The sequence below is a fragment of the Protopterus annectens genome, chromosome 8.part0 (assembly GCF_019279795.1).
Source record: "Protopterus annectens isolate FY-2018-M chromosome 8.part0, PAN1.0, whole genome shotgun sequence".
In the NCBI taxonomy this organism is placed as follows: domain Eukaryota; kingdom Metazoa; phylum Chordata; order Ceratodontiformes; family Protopteridae; genus Protopterus; species Protopterus annectens.
The window spans coordinates 875,286,476-875,307,726 of record NC_056741.1 but is presented as its reverse complement, the minus strand read 5'-3'; positions in this window follow the sequence as shown (position 1 = coordinate 875,307,726).

Sequence of the window (21,251 nt, the reverse complement as noted above, 5' to 3'; positions counted from 1 at the left end):
CCTTATCTTGCCTGTTCTTCCTTGTCAGGTCTGAGAGGGGAGCCACTATGGTTCAATAACTGGGGATGAACTTTCTGTAGTACCCTGCTGCTCCTAAGAATGTCCTCACCTGCTTTTTGGTAACAGGTGCTGGCCATGCCTGAATGACTTCCACTTTGGCAGGTTCTGGCCCGATCTTACCACTCCCCACTCTATGTCCCAGGTAGGAGATCTCTGCCATACCCACCTGACATTTGCTGGGCTTAATGGTCAACCCTGCCCTCTGTAGTCTGCCCACCACCTCCCTGACATGTTGAAGGTGCTCTTGCCAGGAATGGCTGTAGATGGCAATATCATCTAGGTAAGCAAGGGCAAACCCTCCTGCTAGGATATGATCTACCAGCCTCTGAAAAGTCGCTGGGGCATTTTTCAACCCAAAGGGAATCTTTGTGAACTCATACAAGCCAAAAGGAGTCACAAAGGCTGACTTCTCTCTAGCACTGTGAGTCAAGGGCACCTGCCAGTAACCCTTGGTAAGATCAATGGTTGTAAGATACTTAGCCCCACCCAGCTGCTCTAGGGCCTCATCTGTCCTAGGCATGGGGTAAGCATCTGACTCTGTGTGACTATTTAATTTCCTGTAGTCCACACAGAATCTGGTGCTGCCATCCTTCTTTGGCACTAGCACCACTGGGAAGGCCGAGGAACTGTTGGACTCTTGAATTACCCCTAGTTCCAACATTTCCTGTATCTCCTCCCTCAGAGTCTGTTTGACATTCTCAGGCACCCTATAACAGGCCTGCCTAATAGGCCTTTGGGGTCCTGTATCCACCTGGTGCTGCACCAGGTGGGTGCACCCTGGTTTCCCAGTGAACATGTCCCCAAACTCCTGTAATACTGCTCGGATTTCTCGAACCTGAGTAGGAGATAGCTGCTGGGACATTGCTACCCCTTCCACTGAGCTGTTAGTACGAGCCTCACTGAGGAGATCAGTCACCAGATCTCCCTCAGACTCCTCCTGCAATCCACTGCAAACACTCAGCACAAGGGTCTCCCTATCATGGTAAGATTTCATCATGTTAACATGGTACAATTTGTGCTCCTGCCTCCTGCCTTGTAGTTCTACCAAGTAGTTAATATCACTTACCACCTTGTAGGGTCCCTCACAAGCTGCTTGCAGCTTATTGTGTCTGACCGGAATGAGAATCATTACCTGATGCCCTACAGCATACTCTCTAGCTCGAGCATTCCTGTCATACCATACCTTTTTCTGTTGTTGGGCTTCTGCCAGGTTCTCCTGGGCCAAGCCCATGAGTTCCCTGAGCCTTGTCCTGAGGTTTAGGACATATGCCACAACAGACTCCTTTTGAAATTCACACTCACCTTCCCACTCATCTAAAATTAAATCTAATGGTCCCCTCACCCTATGCCCATACAGCAACTCAAAGGGTGAAAAACCTGTGAATTCCTGGGGAACCTCTATGTAAGTAAACAACAGATGGAGCAAATATTTGTCCCACTCCCTCTTAAACTGCTCTGCAAATGCCCGTAGCATTAACTTGATCGTAGAGTTTAACCTATCAACAAGACCATTAGTCTGGGGATGGTAGGGGATGGTCTTCAGGTGCTTCATCCCACAGTACTTCCACAGACAAGTCAGCAGGTACGACATGACATTGGCACCTCTGTCAGTCAGTATTACTTTTTGGAAGCCTACCCTGCTGAAAATCTCTAACAAAGCATTTGCCACCTTTTCAGCCTGAATGGAGGACAAAGCCACTGCTTCAGGGTATCTTGTAGCATAATCTACTAACACTAGGATACACTTTTTCCCTGTGGAACTTGGGGTATTCAGAGGCCCCACAATATCCATAGCTACCTTGTGAAATGGCTCCTCAATCACAGGCAAAGGCATCAAAGGAGCTCTCACCTTGTCTCCTGCCTTGCCTACCTTTTGGCACTGCTCACAGGTCCTGCAGTACCCTGTTACATCTCTGGAAATTCCAAGCCAATAGAAGTTCTGCATAATATGTCTCTTTGTACGTTTTATGCCCATATGACCTGCAAAGGGAATATTATGGCTATGGCTAGAAGCGCAAGATGGTAGGCTCTAGGCACTACCAACTGCTGTATCCTCTCACCTTCTAGCCCTCCCTCAGGGGCCCACTCTCTATACAGTAACCCTTTGTCCCAGTATACAGAGTCCCCCTTCCCTTGAGAATCAGGTGCCTCACTAGCTACCTGCCTCAGGCCTTGCAATGTAGGGTCTGAGAACTGATCCTGTCTCAACTCTCTCTTTGTAACCCTTCCCAGCTTCCCTTCCACAGGAAATCTGGTATCCTCTGACAGCTGTGCCTCACTGTCAGCCTGGGTACTACTACTTACCTCTACCTTTGCAGTCACTTTATCCAAGGGATCATCAGCATGGACAAGCAGCTGTGGCTCACCTTCAGTCTCACTGCTACAGAGTAGATCCCTCCCTGAAGTAACCACTTCACCAGTCCTGGCTGCAAGTATGCGGTCTGTCTGGGTCACCCCAGGCTACCAGACCCACATGCTTGTCTCCAAGCTTGTGTAACTGCACAAACACATGGTACTGCCTTATCAAAATCATTCCCTATCAAGACATCTGCAGGGATATCCTTGAACATACCTACTTGCTAGCTTTCTTTTCCACCCTCCCAGTCAAGGTGAACGCTAGCCATAGGTATTTGGAATGGGATCCCTCCTAAAGCTCTGACTGAAGCAGACTGCCCAGGCAAGTAGTGCTCCTCTGTAAACAATGGTTATGTCAGAGGCTGTGTCTCTGTTAGCAATGGCCTCTTTGCCACTCACTATGATAGGATATAACATTCTGCCTCTCAGTAGTCATCTTGGGATTAGAGCTTCTGTTTTCTCCTGGTGAGAGAAGGAGTGCAGTTACATTGTTTCCTGGAGACTGCTGATCACCAGAAAGCTTAATAACTGCTTTATAGGTAACAGCTTTGAATCTGTGCTTATATTCTGATCCTGGTGAGAGTAGGAGCAGAGTGCATTGATTCCTGACTCTTTCTGGTTGGAAAGTGAGTGTCTGCGCTTAATGTACCTGATTCGTCTGGTTGCTATTCAAGGCATCTACCAGAAAAAGGCTACAAGCCTGCAGACCCTTGCATCATCTGGGACAAGACTGTGAATCACCAAACAGGCCTTGGCCTGCTTCTCTTCTTGGGATTGGTGCTAACATTTTGCTTCTGGTGAGAGAAGAAGCAAATGAGTATTGCATCCCAATAGAGTGAAGCTGTGCTGAAACCAGCATTAGTAGTAGCCAGGCAGTAGCCATTCATACGACTCCCCTCTTTTCATCATTCTTGACAAGTTAATTCTTTATTTTCAGTAAGTACTGCTTGATTTCTTCTTCTTAGAATATCTGCCTAAATGCTTCATCCTTAACTTTTCATGGTCTACATATTAGTTTCCCCTCAAGTGTTTGGCAGTGCTCTGTACAGACTCAGACACTATGAGTGAAATTTTTCCTGTAAAAGGCTTCAGTACTTAATATATTGAGCTCATATCCAGGCATGTCTAAAGGTCAATTGCCTGTGCTTTCTCCTGTCAACCTGGTGAACTTGGGCATCCTGAGGCAATGTTCCAATTGCCTCATGTAAACAGACAACCCTCTCCTCTTACCTCCCAACACTATGACTTGTAGGAGATGCACATATATAGCCAAATTGGAAGCCAAGCACTCTCCAGCCAAGGCTGGTTTGGCCGGTCAAGAGGAGAAGGTTAACACCTGCACCACACCACATTCAACACATAGCCCTCCAGAACTTACACCACCACAACCCTCACATAGTAACACAAAACACACAACTACGTTTGCGGAGGCTCTCAATAAAAATCTGCCCAAACAACAGAGACCTCCGAGGCAGAAACGCAAACAACCACCACATCCCAGCACAAGCCATGAGACACATAGCTCACATAAACAGTGTCCCACTCAACCAAAGCCCATAAAGCAATACACTAGTCATAGCTGACTTAATGGTAAGGCACACTGATGTCCCACTCACTAGGTTGAATAAGGAGAAAGTTACGGTCAGCTGCCTGTCAGGTGCCAGGATCTGCCACATAATGCATGCACTTAGGTCACTCCACAACAGGTACAAATATGACTCTGTCATTGTACATGTGGGTGTGAATGACCTGAGATGTACCTCCCTGGACTACATGAAAAGAGACATAGAAGAGCTCTTGGATCTTGTAGCTCAGGCAGGTATGACCCTACCTCTGAGTAGCATCCTACCGTCACCCAGAATTATACCACAGTACAAGCAGAAAATGATTGACTTCAACAATTGGCTACGTTTCTGGTGTCATTCTATGGGAATCCAGTATCTGTCTGCCTGGGAAGACATGATTAACAGACCTCGATACTTCACCAGAGATGGCCTGCACCTGTCATCCCAGGGATTCCAGATACTGGCCAAGGTTCTTGCCACCCCTATAATGCCCTTTTTAGGCAATGTCATGAAGACAAAATTACCACCATAACAGCTACAAGCAAACAAAATCTGAGGGTTATGCTACTCAACGCTAGAAGTTTAAATCTCAAAATGCACTCGCTCGAAGCACTCCATACAATGGAGAATATCAACATCTGTGCAGTGACTGAGACCTTGTTCAAGGCTCCAGAGAGTACCCCAGCACTACCAGGCTATAATTCATACCACACCTTTTGGCCCCTAAACCTGGACTGAAGCACTAAAGGCGGTGATGTCTCCATATTCATAAAGGATATGCACACCTCCAGACTAGTAGCCCAACATAACGCATCAGAGATACTTCAGGTACAACTAACACTGGGTAAAACTGCAATCCAGGTTGTAGCCTGCTATAGATCCCCACCATGTCCCAAGACTCCCACTCCACATTTCTAAACACACTGGAAAATATTAGGGTACAACCCAATACCCTTATATTGGGAGATTTTAACTACCCCTCCATTAACTGGGAAAATGACACATGTACCAACACACTTGCTCAACGTTTTCTGGAATTCATTAATTCCAATGCCCTGAACCAACTCATTCTTACCCCAACCAGGGGTAGAAACATCCTTGAACTGGTCATTACTAACATGGGCAACCATTGCTCTACACCAGTAATCAACTCCTCCCTGGTCAGATCTGACCACAAGCTAATCACCATGGATATCCACATCCCACCCTCACCCCCCCCCCCCAAAAGAAACCACCATAAAAAACTTCTCCAAAGCCAATTTTGGGCTTCTAAAGACAGACATGGCTAACATCACGACACTCATGCAAATGGAAAATAGGTGCATGACTGCTGAATCATACACCAATGCACTGTATGAGCATATACACAAGTGCATGGAACGATCTATACCAAACAGAACCATGATGCTCTCCTCCAAAAAAAGGAAGCCAATCTGGTGGTCCCCCACCATAAACAAATTCTACAACAGAAAGAAATAACTGTTGTAGAAAAGGGTGAATTTCCAAGACTGGAAAAACTCCTTTGTTAGCCTCAGCAAAAAACTGAGATCCATCATCAAATCCTCTAAAGCTAGCTATGAAAACAAAATTGCTGCAGATTCTAAAGACAACCACAAGGCATTTTATAGTTATATCAACAGTCTACATTGCAATACTCAGATCTGCTCTGAGTTACAGCACAATGGCAATACATATACAGAACCAACTGATATTGCCAACATATTGGCCGACAGGTTCAGTGCGAACTTTACCCCCCTTTCATCCCCTAAAGGGCCTATCACAATACCTGAGGAATGCCAAGTCCCTATTATCACAGCTACACAGGTAAAAAATGCACTGTACAAAGCCAAGAATACAGCTTCCATGGGACCTGATAATATCCCTGGCTGTGTTCTACATGGATTTCAAAGTGAACAAGAACCACACCTGAGTACCATGTTCAATCACAGCCTCATTTCAGGCTTTGTTCCTACTGAATGGCACACTGCTACGGTCATCCTACTCCACAAAGGGGGACCAACTACAGACCCTGGGAACTACCGCCCCATTAGTCTGACGAGTCTGATATGTAAGGCTATGGAGGGCATCATCATGGACCTTATAAATAAGGACATAGGAAATCTCCAAACTCTGGATCCCATGCAGTTTGGGTTTTTGAAAAGTAGATCATGCCTGCTCAACCTGATAGACTTCTTCGAGTCTGTCACCAGAGCTGTGGATTGGCATCTACTTCTCCGAAGCTCAAGCCAACACAAAAGGACTCTGGCTGACCAAGTTCACAGATGATTGCAAACTGGGACCCATTATTAATTCTCCCACTGATGTAGACATTCTACAAAAAGGCCTCACTGACACCAGTGACTGGTGCCAGAACCATGGCCTTAAGCTCAATGCCAAAAAGTGCATTGTCACTCCCTTTGGGAAAAATTTGGTGCCTATGAACTGCCACATAGGCGGTAGTCCACTAAACACCAAACTTACCAAAGGTGTGATGACACCTGGGGACACAGGTTAACAGCAACCTCTCCTTTGATAACCACATTGCCACTGTAGTAAGAAAGTCCTTCTATGTGGCACATCTCATTACAAAAGGTTTCTCATCCAGGAAGAAAGAGGTCATAACCCCTCTCTACTCGTTCCTCATTAGACCTATTATAGAATACAATGCCCCATTTTGTATGTTCCTCACTAGGCACCTACAACAATGGGAATGGCCACAAAAATACCTTACTAAGAGGATCTTAGGCCTTAGACACATGCCCTATACGGACAGACTCAAAAAACTCCAGCTATACTCTGTCTCTTATCGCCTACTTAGAGGCAATCTGTGCTTGACCTACAAAGCCATGTCTGACCCAGAGATGCTAGATATGTTCCACCTAAAGAAATCCCAATCCCTCCATGCTACATGCTCCAGGGACCTAAACCTCATTACCACAATAAACAGAACATGCTGGAGGGACAGGTTCCTAACCCAGAAACTTCCCATACTCTGGAACAAACTTCCCATTCATGTCAAGCAGAGCACTTCACTGGCCCTCTTTAAGAGAAATCTTGATGAGTGGATGGGCAATAGGAAGTTCACCCCGGGGATCACTTCAGTGGCATAGCACTGGGAACTAATTTTGGATGGCATGATGCCAGGGAATCTTCTTGGGTTAGGCTTATGCAGGCTCCAGGGCCATTAGCCTAGTACACACCTATGAATCTCTTGTGGTAGTTTGGTACCCTTGTTGTCTCAAGACAACCTACTATTGTCATTTTGTCTTTCCCACTTACTGGCTCCCTCAACTTTTGTTCCCCACCTTGCCTCTGTAGACATCTGTATGCCTCATGGCCCCACTGGTTGCATTCAAAACATTTAACCATAGGTCTTGGGTGTGTACCTGGACTAGTGGCTTCCCCTATTACTGGCAGATTCTGTTGGGGCAGTCTGGGCTGCCTACCATAGGTTCCTTTAGACCCATGAGCAGTACTGGGGGTCCCTTTCCTGTGCAGGGATGCCCTGCTTACTAGGTATAGGTCTCCCTTCTTCCCCAACTCATCTGAAGTAGCGCATTGTCTATCAGCTAACCAGATCCTCATGTCCTCAGAGAAAGTGCTAAGGGCTTGTTCCCTCACCAAAAGGTTCTGTATTGGCTGCTTGGAGTGTATTTAAGCATGACGTGTACTTTTAAATAATTTTAGTCTGAAGAAGTTGGAGTACTTTCTCCAACAAAAGCACTTACTTTAATAAAGTGTTTGTGTGTTCCTGAGGTTTGCTCACATCATCTTTATTTTAGTTTTGCCGTTTTGGAAGTTGGTTTGTTGTCTGCATGGCGAGTGGCTCAGTTACACAATCGCAACTCCTTTTCTCAGGATAGCAGTTTACCTAATACATCGACAAGAGCTTTGGAGGCGAATACCGCAGTGACCTCACTGCCCTGGTTCAGGAACTACTCAAAATGGTGGATTCTTTATCACAGCGGATGGAAGCAACAAATGCGTCCATGGCACCCATAGCAATGGGAATACATAATTGTTACCTGGCGGGGTTGACTGAACAATCACTCATGCTTTCTGATGTGTCTGACATTCCAATAACTTTACCTCAAAAATGTATCTAACATGGTCAGCGAATAAGGTATTCTAAGGCTGTCCCCATGGTGGACAATGCCAAAACACCTATGCAACTAGAGTTGGTAGTATTCCCACTATGGACACATTTTTAAGGTATGTTTCTCTCTTTACTAATGCCAACAATTTGATGGAAACTACTGTTAATAGTAATGTCACTACCTCTATTGTTGTGCACTTAAATGACTTTGACCAAAAACTGTTCAAATGCCGCAAGCTCCAATTGGAAGTTTCATATTTGCAAGAATGCATAGCCAAGAAAATAATCCCGAAGGGTCTACACCAATGGCGTTACCCGGTAGGTCTTTTCAACAAATCAGAATTTCATTTGGAGCTTATTGCACTTTTTGATAAGCAAGGCTTTGATTTCCTTGGCATCCTAATCAAACACTACTTAGTTCAAATCGCTTCTTTAAAAAACGATTTAGAACTGTTAGAACAAACTATTACTAGTGCCCATGATTTTGATAGATATAGATTTGAGTATGCTATAATTTTTTCTAGCATTGAAGCAAGCCTTGCTAAAAACATAGAGACAAAAAAGAAAAGGAACATTAGAGACTTGAATGATTCCTCTAAGGGGCTTGCTTACCCAGCTCCTCCTACAATTCTTAATTCCAATAGTAGTGGTGAAAATGCTTTTAATCAATGTCCATTGAGTGACGCAACTGGTCCAACTAATCCCGGAAATAACATTGATGCAAATCAAACACCTTCTGTCCGCCTTAGTGAGCGGATTAGGAACAACCAACAACACAACACTTTTCAACAACAAGAACATGTAGTAGGTGAGAATAATGTTGTTCACAGCAATGTTAACAACCAGCAGGATTTTCGGATGAGCACCGGCACCCAACAACACCACTTGTTACAACAAGGAAACAACAGGAGACAGGGACACAACAGAAGACGCCAGAACCGGAGGAGGAGATAAGTCATGACTGTCTCCAAACTTTAGTAAGTGCTGAAGGAGACTTCCAAATATTTAATTTTAGCTCTCTCCACATTGATAATAATGTGTGAATGTTTTTGCTAAAGGCTTGACATTTGTGCCGGATAAAAGGGCAAATTTGTTTAAGACCATTGTGGACTTGAAACTGTTTGTGCGCAAACTAGATTTGTCTTGCATTATGGGTTTCAATTCCACACTTACTAACAATTTGAGGGTATCCAGTCTTTTCAACCCTCCCCTACATGAATCACTAGCTATCTTTGAGAAAGCATGTGAAATGGATTTTAGAAACATTATTTAAGAACACATTTCACATGAATAAACAGAAGAATATTTCTGCTGATGAACTTGCTTTTATTAACCTTTTAAATGTATGTGATGTTCGAGTCATGAAGCCTGATAAGGGCAGAGGCCTTGTTTTCATGGACCAACATGATTATTTATGTAGAATGCAGGTTTTACTAGATAGTGTTGTGTACGAACAAGTACGCCTCAATGAAATTAATGGTGCCTACAGAAAGATTAACAATACTTTAAGTGATTTGTTCTTAGAAGGGAATATTGACATGGATACCTGGCAATATTTAACTATGCCTGCACCTGTGATTCCAACTTTATTTGGGGTCCCAAAAATCCACAAATATGTGAGAAATCCACCATTTAGACCTATTGTGGATGGTAGGGGGTCTATCACGTACGTAAATGCTAAGTATGTAGATTCTAAACTCAAATGAATTGTTAAATCTGAGCCTCAGATATGCCATGATTCATGGAATTTTCTTGATAATATTAACAGTATAGATTATAATGACAACTTGGGGTTTCTTACAGTAGATATTAAGGACCTGTACACCATTATTCCTCACCAACTAGGTGTAGAATGGGTTAGAGAATTTCTTCATTTAAAAGGCATGGATTACAAAGAGATTTACCTTATTGAAACTCTTTTGGAAATCATCCTGGCCAACAATTTTCTTTGCTTTAATAATCAACTGTTTTTACAGAAAAGTGGCATAGCTATGGGTGCATTGTGTGGCAGTAGTTTTGCAAATAGTGTTATGGCCTATTAAGAAAGGACATTGCTGTTTAATAACTTGAAGTTTAAGGAACATGTAGCATGGTACACTAGGTACCAGGACGACATGTTCTTTTTATGGAAGAGCGATATTGATTTAATTCGGCCATTTATTGCAGAAATCATAGCTCTAACCAATTTCTTGGAATTTACTTTTCAAGTAGGATGCAAAGAAATTAACTTCCTTGACATCCATTTAAGCAAAGATAGCCTCAACCATAGATTTAAAACAACTATTTTTCGAAAGCCAACTTATTCTAATGCCTTTTTACATTTTACAAGCAGTCACCCACAACACCAGAAAAAAGCGGTAGTTAAAGGTCAAGCAGTTAGGGCAGCCAGAATGGTGTCTGATTATGAAGATTTTCTGGTTGAATGTGATTTACCTAAATCCATGTTTTTAAAAAGAGGCTACCCTTTAGGCTTTGTGGAACATATTTTTGAAGAGGTTATTAATAAAAGAATAGTTGGTCATTTCCTCCCCTTGGTCCATAAAGGATATAACGTAGTTTTTGCACCACCACAAGAAGATTCACCTTCTAATTTAACAAGGGATCAGAGTTTTAATCACATTATCAGATTTTTGACAACTTTTTCCTTGAATTCACACCTTATTAGAGACATTATTGTCAAGAATTGGGCCTTTGTCTCAGGGGATAACTGCCTTAAGAAAATTCTAGGACAGGCCTCCCAGATTACCTATAGAAGAGGTTCCAATTTGAAATGCCTTGTTGAGAGGAGCAAAAAAGCAGTTAAAGGTTGTCCGGGTATGTTTAAGTGTGGTAGATGTCCCCAATGTAAACACAGTAAAACAACCAACAAAATAAAAATCAGGGATAAATTTTACCACATCGATGGCAAGTTCAACTGTGACTCCCAGGGGGTAGTTTATGGGGCTGTATGTGACAATTGTGAGGCGTACTATATTGGCAAAACTGAGAGGAAGATCAAACAAAGAATTTATGAACACCAATATAGTATTCACAAAAATGTAACTACTAATGCCTTGGCAAAACACATTTCGGAATATCCTAGCCACAGGTTTTTATTTGTGGTTCTACAGCAAGTAGATCACAATATAAGATGAGGTCCTTGGGAGCTCAGACTTGAGGAGTTAGAATTGTAGTGGCAAATTTGTACATCAGTCCATATATTGCCAGGCTTGAATGAGGCTTTATCAATTAAATGCTTGTTGAAAATAAATGCCCTTGCCAGGTAGCTGTTTATAAGTTTTTATATGAAGTTTTTATATGAACTTTCAATATTTAATCTTCAAATGAGTTTTTGGTGCTACCAGATGTAATAATACTGCCCCTTTTTTATAGCTTTATTGACTTTGACCCAATTTTAAATTTTAATTTAATATTTAATAATTGATATTTAATTTGGTTGTCTTAGAGTAATTTAAGCAACATGTATTTTATTCCATTATATTACTAATATGTAGGCATGTGTAGTTGTGTGTGTAACATGTTTTTAAGGATTCACATTTTAAGCAGTGAGGTTTTCTTTAAATAAGATCACTTGGTTTAATGGAAGCTTTACCAGTTACTTTACAATTTTCTTTTATTCAATTATTCAGTAGAACCTGTGACATCACAATCAATTAAGGTTCTGTACTGGCTGCTTGGAGTGTATTTAAGCATGATGTGTACTTTTAAATAATTTTAGTCTGAAGAAGTTGGAGTACTTTCTCCAACGAAAGCACTTACTTTAATAAAGTGTTTGTGTGTTCCTGAAGCTTGCTCGCATCATCTTTATTTTAGTTTTGCCATTTTGGAAGTTGGTTTCTCACCAAAAGGTCTGCCAGCCCTTCAAAAGTGGTGACCTGGCATCCACTCACCCACCCATGAAAATAAGTGCTCAGTTCAGCAACATATTCACACACACTTTCATCTGCCTTACGTCTATGCTCATGAAACTTTTTCCTATAAGTTTCAGGTGTTAGCTTAAAAAAGTCTAGCAGACAATTCTTAACAGAAGTATAATCAAAAAATTCATGATCAGAAAGTTTAGACAACACAGTTACAGGTTTACCATGGAGTAAGGGGGTCAGGAACCATACCCAGAGCCTTTGGTCAACATCATACTGTTTACATACACTCTCAAACATATGAATAAAACTATCAAAATTATCCCCCACTGTAAACTGTGGAAGAAATTGACTGACCTTTTGTGGTTCTGGGGTCCAGTTACTCCCTTCCCCACTACCTCCATGACTCTGGTGAAGAGTCAGCATCTCCTTTTCATGCTGCCTCTGCCTTTCCTTCTCCTCAGCTTCCAGGCATAGCAGTTTCTCATTCTCCTCAGCATGTAAACATCTCAGTCTCTCTGCTACTTCTGTTTCCAAATGCCTGGCCACCAACTCAAGTTTCTTTAGCTACAAATGGATTTTAAGTCCTCTGCAGAAAGGTTGAGCTGTCCAATCTCTGAGTGTTGTACATCTCCAAGACCAGTGTGATCGCCCTCCTGATTGCTTTTTTCTGATGCAGCTATGACCAAAGCTGCAATCATGTCTGCGTTAGTCAGGTTTCCATGCACCAGTCCCTTAGCCTGGCACATCTCAGCCAACTGGCTCCTTGACAGCTTGCCATACTTCTCTGCTGACATGCTTGCCTGCTCTCCCTGACTAAGCTAACAAAAGAAATAAAACAACTGTGATCTGAACTCTGAATATTCACTGTGTGGCTGATTTAGAGTACAAAACACCTTCAGTGATCACTTTACACAAGCTACAATAATTCTATCCACACCACTACAAGCTAATTGCCAACCAATTAATATGTGATGTGGATATCCCACCACTGCCACCAATTAATATGTGATGGATGTGCACTGACCCAGTAATCAAGAAGCCTCAATCCTCACCACTAACACCAGTGAGGGGCGTCCACATTGGGAAGGACAACAAATATACACACAGTAAAGTACAATTTCCATAAAGAGCACACAGAGCTCACAGTCAGTCTGGGGCTGGTTTCTCCCTTTCCTCTCCAGATCCCCAATAAGACTTCCCACTGGCACAGCTATAAGGTACAGGTCTCACCCTAGTGGTCAAGCTAAAACCTCCAGCACCCTCTCTGTCCAACCAGTGCTTCATGTCCCTGCCCAGGTAGCTGACACACACACACACACACACACACACACACACACACACACACACACACACACACACACACACACACACACACACACTATTTAAGATAGGAGTTATATACAAACACACAGACACTCCTGGGGAAGGCTGGCACAGGTTCTCCAGCTATGCCCCTTCCTGCTAGTCTATAAGGTAGCACCAGCTGCCACCAACCACTATCAGCTACTAAAAAGGCCCTTACCAAAGGGTGTCCAATTATTACTGTGCAATATTATTATCCAAATAGTAAGTGTGACCCTGGGCTAAAGCTATTGGAGTGGCTTGGACAGTATCACTATATACGTACACTATCTACACAAAACAGCCACAGTTGATAGGTTTAAAAATATGTAATAATAAATAATAAAAACACAAGACAATACTTCTTACTACACAGTTCTAGTCAAGAGTTCAAAGATCACAGGAAAATGCTTAAAATAATACAGTAGAATAGTTCTGACATCAATACAGAAAACAGCTAGACTAAACTTACTATTTTCTATCGATATCTAAGAGCAATCACAGTTCTAAATAAACTTGCATATAGAGAAAAGCAGAACACTGGTGAGTTGTTGTCAGCTTTAGACAAAATCCAAAAATTCTCTCTCTCCCTCTCAGAAAGTCCTTTAAATTGATAATACATCCTGATGACTCATTTTAGATTACATCATTCTTAACAATTGTCTGGTTTCCCAGCCTAACAGAAACTCTACATTTACATTTCTTAGTAAGCTTGCACCTGGTCAGGAAACTACAGTAATTAAAGACATTATATATGTAAAATCTAGCAATTAACTCTAGTCTAAAAAAAAAAAATAGAAAAATTCTGCTGGTTCAGACACCACGGCTCTGAGCCCTGAGATCAGTCATAAAATGCTTGACTTATCAGCTTTCTTACAGCAGAGTGCACTGTTGTTACATTTTTGCAGTTCAACATCCAATACAGTCTTCTCACATTTTAGAGAACAAGCCTATGGCTTGTATTAATATTTACAAAGACAGAATTATCTACAAAATTCTATCTAGCTAGGCTGACAGCCTTCACATATCTTCACACAGTCCATCAGCCCATGGTCTTTCATGTAGTATGCCAGTCCTCAAATTGTAGAGCTATATTAAACCCAAAATGTAATTACTCTTGTGTACCAGAAGACCTCTGGAAGTGGAAGTGCGATGTTTGTATTCAGACAAGGATGCTGAAATAGTAGACCCCTTAATGGGAAATCCCCAGGCACAAAGTGTGTGTATCCTAATATCTGTAGAACAAATGCTAAAGGGAGTAGATCGAGTGCAGATTGTGGTTCAGGAAGAAGAGTGAACCTTAGCTTCTATTGGGAAGTTCCAAAGTTTTCATAATAAATCCCTTCAAATCATCAAAATAAGTTACCTTGAGTCAGTGTTCATTTAAAGAAGCTTTATTTGGGTTAGCGCTTTCACATTATAGACTTCATCAGATCAGGAAAACCATATAGCACCTATATAAAATGGTAATACCCGTGTTGTATGTAACAATTGTGATATTGTAAGCTTAATGCTTATGCCTGATATTTATACCTGATATTGTAAGCTTAATGTTCATGCATGATACCAAATATATGCAAAACATGCGCATATCATCATGTTCTGTGTAGTTAACATTACAGCAAGTGTCATTGGGTAGCTTCCTTGTTTATCACTGTGCTTTTTGCAGATGTGGCATTTCATGATATATAGTTTTCTACAAACTGCTACCATGTTATTCGCACCTAAAGTGGTCAAGCCTGGGATTTTTGAAAAAGAGCCAAGCTAAGGGTTTGGCTTGGCTCTTAGAGCCCAGTAAGAGCCAAGCCAGAGCAGACAACCACATCAGTTCCTATGTTAAAAATAACTACTGTGGGAGTCCAGAGGAGATTATTTAAGTAACAAAAAATAATGCAGTTACAGCCAAACAGATGTTGTCATTTCCATTTCACATTCACTCAAATGAAGGAATGTTGATGGTACATTTATCACTCTTCCTAACAGCTTGCACTCAGCCATCTTCTTCACTGTGCCAAAGCTACAGGTCTGATGACAATGAAAAATGGGAAAAAATGATAATAAGCAATAGCATTCTATATGTAGAAACAGAAATGTTGCCCTGGCTTGTGAAAAAAAATCATTTTTTTCCTCAAGTGCTCAGTAGTTCAATCACACTTTGCAAGAAATGGTCAAACAACCCCAAGGTAAAAACTAGATGCACTGTCCAAATGGAATGACAAAAGACTTGTGAAATTTTGGATTTTGTTAGCTTTACATGAAGAAACCATATTTCACTTCACTTCACTTCTCTTAAGGCAACCTACAGTAATAAGTAATCAGTAATCTTAATAACCTGTTTAGGTACAAAATACATACATTGTCCCAGTAGACTGTACCCTTTTTAAAAAGTTACACCATCTCTGACTGTGACGTTGTTACAAAATATAATAATAATGGCAAACTTTTCTCTTTGATGAATACTGCCCTTCAACAAACCATAGCTGCCCTTTGCTCTCATGTATTGTATGCCCCCAAAAATTATGTCTCCTTTCTGTGAACTAATTTCTCACTGAGAAAAGAATGAAAAATGTAAGAACTAGAGTAACATTTTTCTATTTCAGCTTGTGATTGCTAAACAAATACACTGCCCCCAACAAATCATAGCACTTATTTGTCAGCAATACTTATATGATTGTCTTATGCTTTCATGTTCAAGATGACTCCACACCCCTTCCCCAAAAAAGCAGCCCAGTTCTCTGCATGTATGATACTTGATAGGGAAGAGAGTAAAAAGGGTCTTATTATTGTATTAAAGCCAACAACCTGTAACGTTGTTTACTATTGCTGCAACTTTGTATCTCTATTTATCATGTACATGATGTGGAGCTTTTCTCCCTGGGCATCCGCTGAAAAAGGACCTGCGTCCAGTCGGAATTTCCCGGTAAACAAATGTAAATAAAAATAATAAATAAATAAATAAAAGAAAAAAGAAACTATTACAATAATATAGTAATTTCAACATGTTGCTCTTGAACACATATACTGACCCCCAAAATACATTAAACACCTCTCAGAGATTCCCAGCACTGAGCTAAAATCAGGGAAAATTGAGAAACTGCGGCTTACCTCATTGAAAACAAAGAAACACAATATAATTCTGTCCGGAGCATTTGTAGTATTTTCCAAACTCTACTGATCTCTCTTTGTCTTACTGAAACAGGCTGCTCTTACTCTGTGAAAACATGCAAGCAATCTGGAATAAAGAAAATAATGCATCCATCATCGTAAAAATGAGCTACAAATCTCTTTTATAAAAGAATTACCCAACTACAATGCCTTGCAATAGTCCTTTCCCATGAATAATTTTCTTCCTTTTCAACACTATGGCATGTGGTCTCACCCTGTCTGGTATTCCAGCCAGCCTCAATGCTTAGATATACAGACCTGACTAATAGAAAGCACTCACAGCCTACAGGTCAGGTCTGAATCAACAGAAAGCAGTTACTCAAAAAAAAAAAAAAAAAAAAAAAAAAAAAAACTTGTGATTGTGTCTCAGCTCTTTGCTGCCTCTGGCTTGTCCACCTCTATTAGCATCCGATCAGATGGCACGTGATGTTGTCCTTCATGCCGCTGTTTTGCCTCCTCAGGTACTACTTTGTTGCCATGTTCATCACTGTCTCACTGATAATCTTGTTCCAGTATTTAGTGCTGTGGTAGGAGATCTCTAGCACCCTGAAACACATGGCCATGCTGTTATGTAAGTACTCTGTGATGTACATGACATTTTATTATGTCGGGAACAGATAAAATAGAGCAGTTTTATTTTATTTTATTTTATGTTTGTCATGCCATGAGGTCAAATCTCTATTCCATGTTAGTACCCAAATGATGATGGACAGGCAGACACACAAACAGACATTGCACAGAGCATCTACATCCAGAAGCTTCCAGTAATAATTTACACACCTTTGGTTGTTGGTTGAATAAGTGCAGAGAATAACAGTCACTAACAGAGGTACAATAGAGAAAGGATGTTTAATCAGTAGCTTTATGATAACTAAATAATAGCAAGTCCCTATTAACCAGCCCTAGTATGAGTATATGATGAAGACCTAGATAACTGAATAATCTTTCCACAACATGGATTATGACATACCGTGTATCCAAAACATTTCTTTATGCATCATACAGGAATCTAAATCTAACAGAGTGGACAATAAATACCATGTACCAAGAACCATGGTATAAATATATCAAGATTATATTTAGTTGTTGCTTTGTGAAAATGGGACCCATAATCAAGGATAAGTAAACAAAGAGGCCACCTTAACATTCTTCTAATTCCAAACCTATCTTCATACCTTTCTCACTTCTGATGTTTGCAAAAGAGTTACAGCAAAACTGATATGATCTTAAAACCACAGTAAACTATCAAAATGCAATCCAAAGTATTTAAAGAAATGAAATACTTTAATGTTTTCTGATTCTAATCTCTTATTTCTACAATTAGATCCCTAACAAAAGACATATTTACGTTTCCTTATTCAATACCAAATGATAATTTTTAACTATGTCTGAACAGAGTAAGAATTTTTGACACGTTCATCACTGAATTTAGGGCCTGAACAATAAGCCAATAAAAAAATAGATATATAGATTCATAGGTTCATAGTAGGTTACTAGGCTAACAACTTAGAGCCCTAACAAGCCTAGCCATATTCATCCCGAGTTGCCCCAATTGTCAGTGATTAGGTGAGTGAAGTCTGCAGAGGTAAGTGTCTATGGTAGTTAATACCGACTTCTTCAGTCCAGGAGGAATATGGGCACCACCCCAGGAGTGAATTTGTGGTCACCCATCCATTGATCTAGGTTGCATTTGAAGTGGGTCAGGGAGGGGCTCTGTTTCACATGAATTGGAAGCTTGCTCCAGAGAAGTGGCAGTGTCTGGGAGATATATCTTTATCTAGGTTAAGATCCCTGGAGTGAGTGACCCTTGTGCAGCTTGATGTATGAATGTGTAGCATTTCCATCAGGGCCAGGTCAGAGATTGCCCTGTAAGCCAGGCACAGGACAGCCCTTTAGCAACCTGTAGGAGACAAAATACAGTGACAGGGCTTTCAGTCTTTCCATGTAAGACTTGTTTTGTGTACCCTGTAATATCATGGTGAGAAACCTCTGTGGTTTCTCCAGTTGTTGCAGGTGTCTGTAGATGCAAAGGGGAGCTCTGTACTAAATTACTGGTCTGATGAGGGCCAAGTATAATGAAACTATGACATCCTTAGATCTAGATGTGATGCCTTTACTTATAAGATCTGCCACATAAAAGGATTTCTTTACTACTGTGGATGCGTGGTGATCAAAGTTCAGATTTTTATTAACCTGAGTACCCAGATCACTTACCACTGGGTCTACACTTAGGGGGTTACTGTCTATAATGTAATTAGCAGGGAAGTCAGCTTTCCCAAAGGAAATAATAGCGCATTTTTTTGCATTTAGCTTTAATCTGTGGCTTTGACACCATCATTTGTCTGCATTAACCCTCTCTCCAGTATATTAACATCATTGGGGGATTCAATGATTGCTTCCAATTTGCAATCATCAGTGAACCTGGTCAGCCACTAGCCATCCAAATTTGCCTGTACTTCTGAAAAATAAATTCCAAACAATAAGGGGCCCAACAGAGCTCTGTGGTATGCCACTGTTGACTGGTCTTTTGCTAGAGGTGAAGTCACCCACTTTGACAGTATGTGTCCTAGCAGTGAGCCACTTGGCTACCCATCTGGTAATGTAGGGTAGTGTAGGGGTTAATTCCCAGTTGAGAGAGTTTCTGTATAATACCTGAGTGGGGGATTATGTCAAAAGCCTTGTCTAGGTCAAGATAAGTGGTATGTACTGTCTTTCCCTCCTCCAGGGCCTTGGTGACTTTCTCAAAGAAGTCAACCATGTTTAATAGGCATGATCTACCTTTAACAAATCCAAACTGGGTTGGGTCCAGAGTCTGGAGATTACCTATGTCCTTGTTAATAATGTCCATAATGTTTCTTTCCATAGGCTTGCAGATGAGACTAGTTAAGCTTATGGGTCTATAATTCCCAGGTTTGGTTGATGGTCCCCGTTTGTGCAGAGCGATTACTGTTGCCATCCTCCATGCCACTGGAACATAGCCAGTTCATAGGCAGTGGTTAAACATGGATCCAAGTGGTTCTGCTAGGTCATGTTTTAAATTGTTTAAAAGGCATCCTGGGATGTTGCCTGATCCCATTGATACCTTGCTTTTGGCCTTGGAGAAAGCTGAGATTGCCTGCTGTCTTGAGATAATAGGCTGAAGAATGGTGCCAAATCTACTTTGAGGGGGGATGATTGGCGGGGACAGTGGTGGTGAAGTTTGCTCTAAATCTGTCAGCTAGCAGGTTGGCTATTCCTTCTGGTTGAGTATGAGTGGTGCTGTCCACAACCAGTTTAGTGCATAGCTGGATATTCCGTTTTAGATTTTGGATGTAGTTAAAGAACACTTTGTGATTATTCTTAGCTAGGGAGGACATTTTTGCTTTGTAATTAGATTTGGAGGACTTGACAAGATCTCTACTTTGTTTATGTAAAATAGAGAGTGATTTCTTCCTCTGCTGAGCCAGTTCCCTCTTGTTCTTGGATATCAGTTTCTTTCTCTTGTTGTATAACCTGTTTATACTAGGGATCCACCAGGGTGTCTTATTTTTTCAGCAAGACCTGGTTTTAATCCAGTCAGGTACAGACAATTCTATACAATTGTTTAAGTGGATATACAGGACATTTGGACACCTCTGCATCTAAGTCCATGTTATCTGCATTTGAGGGGGCTTTGAAACTTCATATATTATTACTTAGTAGGAGGCAATTTGTCTTTGAAATATGTTTAAGCGTTTCTGAGCTTGATGGGGTATCTGGTCTTTTAATTGCATCAAATGAAACGTATTTATGGTCCGATCTTACCAGGGAGGACATCACATGAGGGGGAAATTACAATGCTCTACCATGTTAGTGAGTACTATGTCCAGGATGTTTGAGCCTCTTGTGGGAGTGCCAACTAGCTGTTCCAGAGCATTTGCATTGGCAAAGTTAAATAACCTCTGAGCTAGCATGTTTGTGGTGAGTATATGTTTCCCAGCCGATGGTAGGATAATTAAAATCACTCATGAGTAAGGTGTTAGGCTGTATGGCAAGTGACTCCAGTAAGTACAGGTATGCAGTATGCTTTTCCTGTTTCATATGGGGGGCTATAGCTAGCTATGATTTGGTGGGGGGGGCTTTGATTTTATTTTTTATTTATTTATCATTTGTTAACCGGGAAAGTCCGACTTGGAACGAAGCCAATTTTCAGCAGAGGTCCTGGAAGAAAGGCAACAGATGCATGTCTTTGTAATGTGGGAGGAAACCGGAGCACCCAGAGGAAACCCACATGAACGCAGGGAGGACATAAAGACTCCACACAGAAGGCATCCCAACTGAGAATCGAACCAGAGAACCTCTTGCTGTGAGGCGACAACGCTACCGCTGCACCACTGCACCGTCCATATAGTTAATTGGATATGGTGTAGGTGTGGAATATAGTGAGACATGGCTGTGATAGGATATAGAGAGAAAGGCAGGTATCAGAGAAAGACAGACAAACATAAAACACACACAAACAGACTGGTATGGTATATGCACAAAAGGTTAGAAAGGCGGTGGCTAGAAATATAGATAAAGAGGGTGGACAAAAAGTAATGGAGAGAGAGATGAAGAATAAACAAAGGGGTGACACATAAGGTAGGGAAACACCTAGATGGGGATAAACTGTGGGTCCAGTCATGTTTTAATGACAGTCCAACCCAGAGTGCAACAAACCCAGGCATTAGGCCAATTGTTCTCTTGGTGATCTGATGGTCAGAGCATGCCAGTTACACAACTCCACTAGTCATGCCAGAAGGTGCTAAACATTGTTGAGACAGGCAGTCAACTGTTGCCATACCTTGG